General features: G+C 39.3%; 1 pseudogene; it reads left to right on the top strand.

Annotated features, from left to right (window-relative positions):
* Positions 1-322: 322 nt before the first annotated feature.
* Positions 323-2,101, top strand: LOC148008645 (25S ribosomal RNA; annotated as a pseudogene).
* Positions 2,102-6,293: the final 4,192 nt, after the last annotated feature.

The following is a 6,293-nucleotide window of genomic DNA, read 5'->3' as shown; positions in this document are numbered from 1 at the left end:
CATTTAATTCTCACAAGGTTTAGCATTATGAAGTAGCTACCAGATCCAGAAGCTGGAAAGGGCATGATATGGAGGCCAAGTTGATAGATTTCAATATCACGAAGCTAGTCATCCAATCCATTTGTGATCACAGTTGGCTAAAATGTATATGTGCACCATGCGGTGATGTTGCTTCGCAAGGATGGTCTGTCTCCTCGTCGAGGTGGTAGCTATTTGTGGGTGCATCTTCCAGGGTGCATGTGTCTTGTATTGGGCTCTTTGGAGTCAAGGCTTGCCCTTACTGATCCGAAACACAACTCAGTACTCAAATCAAGCAAGGGTACTTGCTCAGTTTAAGCATATCACTAAGTGGAGGAAAAGAAACCTACCATGATTTCCCTAGTAGTGACAAGCGAACCAGAAAGAGCCCAGCTTGGAAATCATGTGGCTTTGCCATGCAAATTGTAGTTTGAAGAGTCATCGTCTATGGTGGACCAAGCCCAAGTCCCCCCTAGAAAGGAGCATCAAAGAGGTTGAGAGCCCCATTGAGCTCGGACCTTGTCACTCCATGTCGACGAGATAGCCTATTTGGGAATGTAGCCCTAAGTGGGTGGTAAATTCCATCCAAGGCTAAATATGGGCAGGAGATCGATAGTGAACAAGTATTGCAAGGGAAAGATGAAAATGACTTTGAAAAGAGAGTTAAAAAGTGCTTGAAATTGTTGGGAGGGAAGTGAATGGAGGTAGCAGGTGCGCCCTGGTCAGATGCAGAACTATCTGAATTAGTCCCTCGTTCAATGCGGGGCACTGGTCAGCATGGGGCAGTGCAGTGGGACAAGAGCAAGCTTTAGATGGCCCACCGATGCCATTGTCTCAACTGAGGAACAAAGTGTACACCACTTGTGGCGGGCTATGCACTTGCACACTTGGGATGCTAGCGCTATGGGCTTTCCATCCAACCCATCTTGAAACACAGACCAAGGAGTCTAACATGTACACGAGCAGGTGAGTAGCAAACCCACGGAGGCACAATGAACCTAAAAAGTGGGATCCCCTTCCCGAGGTGCACCATCACAATTGACCATGATCTTTTGTGAAAGGTTTGAGTGGGAGCATATCTATTGGGACCCGAAAGATGGTGAACTATCCCTAAGCACGATGAAGCCAAAGGAAACTCTAATGGAGGCTCGTAGCGATACTAACATGCAAAGCGTTCGTCAAACTTCGATATAGGGTTGAAAGACTAATCAAACCATCTAGTAGCCAGTTCCCTTCGAAGTTTCCCTCAGGATAGCTAGAGCTCCTTGCAGTTTTATCAAGTAAAGCAAATGATTAGAGGCATCATGGGTGAAACACCCTCGACGTATTCTCAAAATTTAACTAGGTAAGCAGTCAGGGTTGCTCTATTGAACCCCAGCATGAAATGCAAGCTCTAAGTGGGCCATTTTTGGTAAGCACAACTGGCAATGTAGGATGAAGTGAAAGTCATGTTACGGTGCCAAACTATATGCTAACCTAGACCTCACAAAGGGTGTTGATTGATTAAGACAGTAGGACGGTGGTCATGGAAGTCAAAATTTGCTAAGGAGTGTGTAATAACTCACCTACCTAATCGACTAAAAATGGATGGCACTGAAGCACGTGACCTATACTTGGCCATCGAGGAAAGTGCAAGGCCCCGATGAGTAGGAGGGCATGGGGAGTTGTGTCCTAGCTCTGGGTGCGAGCCCGAGTAAAGTGGCCCCCAGTGCAGATCTTGGTGGTAGTAGAAAATATTCAAATGAGAACTTTGAAGACTGAAGTGGAGAAAGGTTCCATGTGAATAGCAATTGGACATGGGTTAATCGATCCTAAGAGATGGGGCAGTCTTGTGTCAAGGGTGCAATGCACGCTACTCATTGAAAGGGAATAAGGTTAATATTCTCGAACAACCAAGACATGGCGGTGGATGGTAACATGACCAAATCTTTTTATGCCCCCTCAAATCCGTCGATTCTTGGATTTTGCAACAAGGAGAAAGGAGAGGAATGCTCTGGGGGTTGAGATGAAGAATTTATTTGCTCTATTTCTCCATAGATTGTGCACAAAATGGTGGAATGAATCAAAATCTTTGATTTTAGTCTTTCTCTCTCCTGTATACACCTTGTTCACATGGCTTAATCTATGTGAGAGGGGGGTGGACTCAAGCGATAGATTTTGGACATGTGATGATATTGAAGTGTTACTATTATGGAGTGTAAATCAAAGGTTGAGGATACATCAACGGCCATGAAAGAGCATCTGTGGCTTTTTGACTTTGAAACACATGCAAATTTGTATTTAATTAAACATGTAAGTGCTCGTTTTTTACGTTTTATAATGAATCTTTTATGCAGATTATAGGAGATGATCTATAATGTTTCAATATGATTTCTAATGCTTGAAAATTTAGAATTCTCAGTTGCTTCTTACTGTTCATATAACAAAAATGAAAATCAAGAAAACCCGCAATGCGAGAATTGCACGATTTTGGAAAATTTGAGAGTTATATGAGTTTTCATGGTTCTTTTGGTATTTCCATGGGGTCATACATAATATAATGTTGTATCTTGGTTTTTGCAAGCTCTACATGTCTAAAAATTAGGAAAAAACATTAATAAATAATAATATAAATCATGAAAAAGTTTTTAAAATGAAAAAAAATCGATTTTACACTTGAAAATTTTACATAAAATTATGAATATGTCTATGAATGTATGATGGGGCTAGGGCATGGGCTTTATTCTCAATTTATCCCCATTTTTTATGTCATATTTATTGCTTCTTACACACAAAAAATACATAAAATTTTACTTGTTACATCTACCAAACGAATGCAAGACCTTAAACAATAGGGGGTAAGGGTTGTGGGTAGTTAAGATCCCATTGAAATCTAATTTTATGCATAACTTGGCATATAAGATCTAATTGTTTTAAGTCAAAAAGGGGCAATAGCATGTATTACTTTGGTGCTACCTTAACAACAACAACGCCTTGCTTTGCATGGTAATGGAAATAGAGGAAAGTTTTATGTTGTATCACACTTAGCCATGGAATAAACCAATCAAAGAAGTTGGGATTGTATTGAAATGGCACATAATCAAGGAGTTGTGGGGTTTTGAGTAGTAAAAATGCATACATAATAATACCAAGTATGGCATTCTCTTAGTCTATTTTTCTTTAAACATGCAGTTATTCCTCCCTATGAGGAGTTTATCTTGATGGTGGCCTTGGACTGATTTAGCTAGCTTACAATCTTATACAATTGCAAGCACTGTGAAAGAGGTAGAAGCTATATATGTAAGGTCATGCATTGAAGTCCAAAGTTGGCTTCTTTGCTCAATAATGGTCATTAGTCAACAACCAATTCAAGTTGCTAATAGTAGCTAGACACCCTTATGTTTCAAGGTCCTAACCTATATTTTCTACACTAAAAATTTACTAGATTTGGGACTTCTAGTAGTTGTAGTTGGTGCCATCCAACTTTTCAATATAAAAAATAGCACTATTAGTCGAGCTACTAGCCATAATGAAGGCAAACAAGTGCACAAACTGTCAAAACAAGCTGCTATTAATTACAAAAAAAACAACCCTAAAATCGCTCTCGGATCAAGCTAAAAACAAGAAAAACTGACTAAGTAATTAATTGTCCACAAATTCAATGTAAAGAATTGTCAAATGAAGGTGATTGCTTGCATAAACAATGCAGTAAATTGCAATTACAGCATACTGAAGATGAAGTACATCAATAAGAGATCAATGCAAAAGAGGGGCAATTGTTGATATAAGACAAACTACAACTGCCAAGGAATCGCCCTAGCTAATATTAGTGAGTGAATATGAAATTGGCACTAAGAACTATCAAAGAATTAATGTGTTGGACTTAGATATATCACATAGGCATAATCATCATGCATAGAGTGGGTCTCATAGCTGACAGAATAGACCAACCAGAGGCACAACAATCTAAGAAATGTAACAAAATATCGGTACATAACCAGTCAAGATGCATACATCACTAACAACAACATTTCTGATCCAAAAATAATGACAGATCAGCCCACTGAGCATTAATTGCATACATTAAACATGACAAGAGCATGTACATGTCACCAAGTCCCATGGTCTCATTGTTAGACCCTCAAGCTAAACTATGTATCCAAAAGCTCAATCTAATATCTAAATGTCAAGAATTGGCTCCCACTGGAATGAAAGTCAAATGACAAATGAGCAAACAAAGCTCAAAACATCATGTAGAAGGCATCCATACATCCAAGAGCCAAGTAGCATACATTTGGGAGCATCCAACTTAGTATCTTGCAAAGCTCCTACTGGAGCATCAAATAACTAGACATAACAGTCAATGACAACCAATGGAAAGATTCAAAGCTCCAATATCAGCACAAAGGTAATCTAGAAGCATATCCAAGCATTTAACATGAACCATAAGCATTAATACATCACCTAGAACAATCAATAAGTAGCCGAGATCAATAAACATATGCTTTTACTGATAAAATAGCATTTAGCATTGCTTATTATGATAATTTTTAAAAACTTCTGTAAAACTAAGCAAAAGAGTGTCAAATCAGTCCCAAAGCATTCCAGTACATTGGCATAACATCCTCGTATGATACAACAACAAATAGACATCCTGGAAAGCATAAGTGACCTCCAAACAATGTATGAAGTGATGTTCAAGAACTATATGATAGCAAACTATCACAAATTGTGAATCAATGGGACTGATCCTAGGGGCTCCAATGGATGCCCAGACTCATGTCAGAGATGTTAGGGAAGTTTCCAATAATTGCCAAGAGAGCTGGGTGGAGTGCTAGGAGCTAGAGGATGAGGCAGGCTGATCATGAAGGAGGGGGTAGCAAATATGCACAACTCACACTGATATCGCTACCCTATTGCTACTCCTACTACTGATGTTGAAGCTTTGGAACAAGTAGAAAAGGGGGGGGGAGGGAGAAGCTGAGAGCTCAATGCATACCTCAGGGTGAAGAATCCATGGCTGCCATTGAAAATGTGAGATGAAGCTTTTCTCCACAAGCTAAAGCAATGCTACAGTGGGCTGAAGATCTTGGGGAAGATGGATCTGATACCAGTTGAAGGGAGTGAGCCCTGAAGTGGAAGCACGGACCAGAATCAAGAGCTATGGTGGAAAGAGCAAGAGCGAGAGAGGCACACACACACACAATCTGGGAACTCCAACAGTCACAACATGTGATCAACCTTCCTTTATTTAAATATCACTAAATAATTATTTAATTAAGAAAGTGAGAATCATGGGCACCTACCACCTACAATGTACAAGTGTGTGATTTTGCAAGTACTATCAATGTAACTAATACATTGGGGTTTTACACATACTATCAGTGTAACTAATACATAGGTGACTAGGCATAGGCGCCTTTACCCCCAACATGATGTGGATCTTTGACAATAAGATGCTAGCTCTATTCTACAATGCTTGGCTGAAGTTTCACAAAAATTGATGCAATGACTTCAAAAGTCAAGGCTTGAGGTATTTTCCCCTCACTAATGGAGGATAAAATGTGAACCTTTGGTTAGAACTTTGATGTTTTGTAGTGGTCTCTTCTTGGAAATTTAGGAGACTCTTGCAAAGCTTGTGTGGCAATCTTGAGTGTGTTTGGTTATCTTTATATGAGTCATGAATTGGACTTAAAGTGCCCCCAAGATTTTCATGTGGAGTCTTGGTAGAAATGTTAGGGCTTCTTCAAAGAGTTCTAGTGGTGGCTTCTTGCAACTACGGCTCAATTAACTAATTACAGTGCTTACAAAGCTCAAACTTGATGATTCCATCTGTGTGTCTAATGACTCAAATTCCCTAGCCTTGAGGTGTTAATAGCACTTATTATTTGATGAGTTTTCTCTTGAGCATACAAGGTCTCCTTTTCACAATTTGAGTGCAAGATCTCTATTAGATAGTGGTAATGATAATCTAGGGTGTCCAATCAAGTCCTTGGGCTGATTGCTTGACATGTAGAGATTGAAGATGCAAGAAATAAATCCATTCAAGGTATTCTTGACATTAGTAAATTAAAGGGTGTCTATTTAAGTATAATCAAGGTTTCATTCTATAGGGGAAGGCATAAACACTATTCAATGCAATATAGTTATTTACACTCTAGGGTCAAAGACAAGTCAATTAAGAAGTTTCTTGAGCTACAAAGATACAAAGGTGGGGACTAGAACATTATGGAATGAAACACCTTAATAGTTCCTACTTCAATTGTAAATAGGGGTCTCTCTCTCCAAGCTAGTCA

This window comes from Lygodium microphyllum, unplaced genomic scaffold (assembly GCF_053477565.2).
Source record: "Lygodium microphyllum isolate KBCC unplaced genomic scaffold, Lygodium_microphyllum_v1.1.10 scaffold_101, whole genome shotgun sequence".
Taxonomy (NCBI): Eukaryota; Viridiplantae; Streptophyta; class Polypodiopsida; order Schizaeales; family Lygodiaceae; genus Lygodium; species Lygodium microphyllum.
This window is presented reverse-complemented; position numbering and strand designations above follow the sequence as displayed.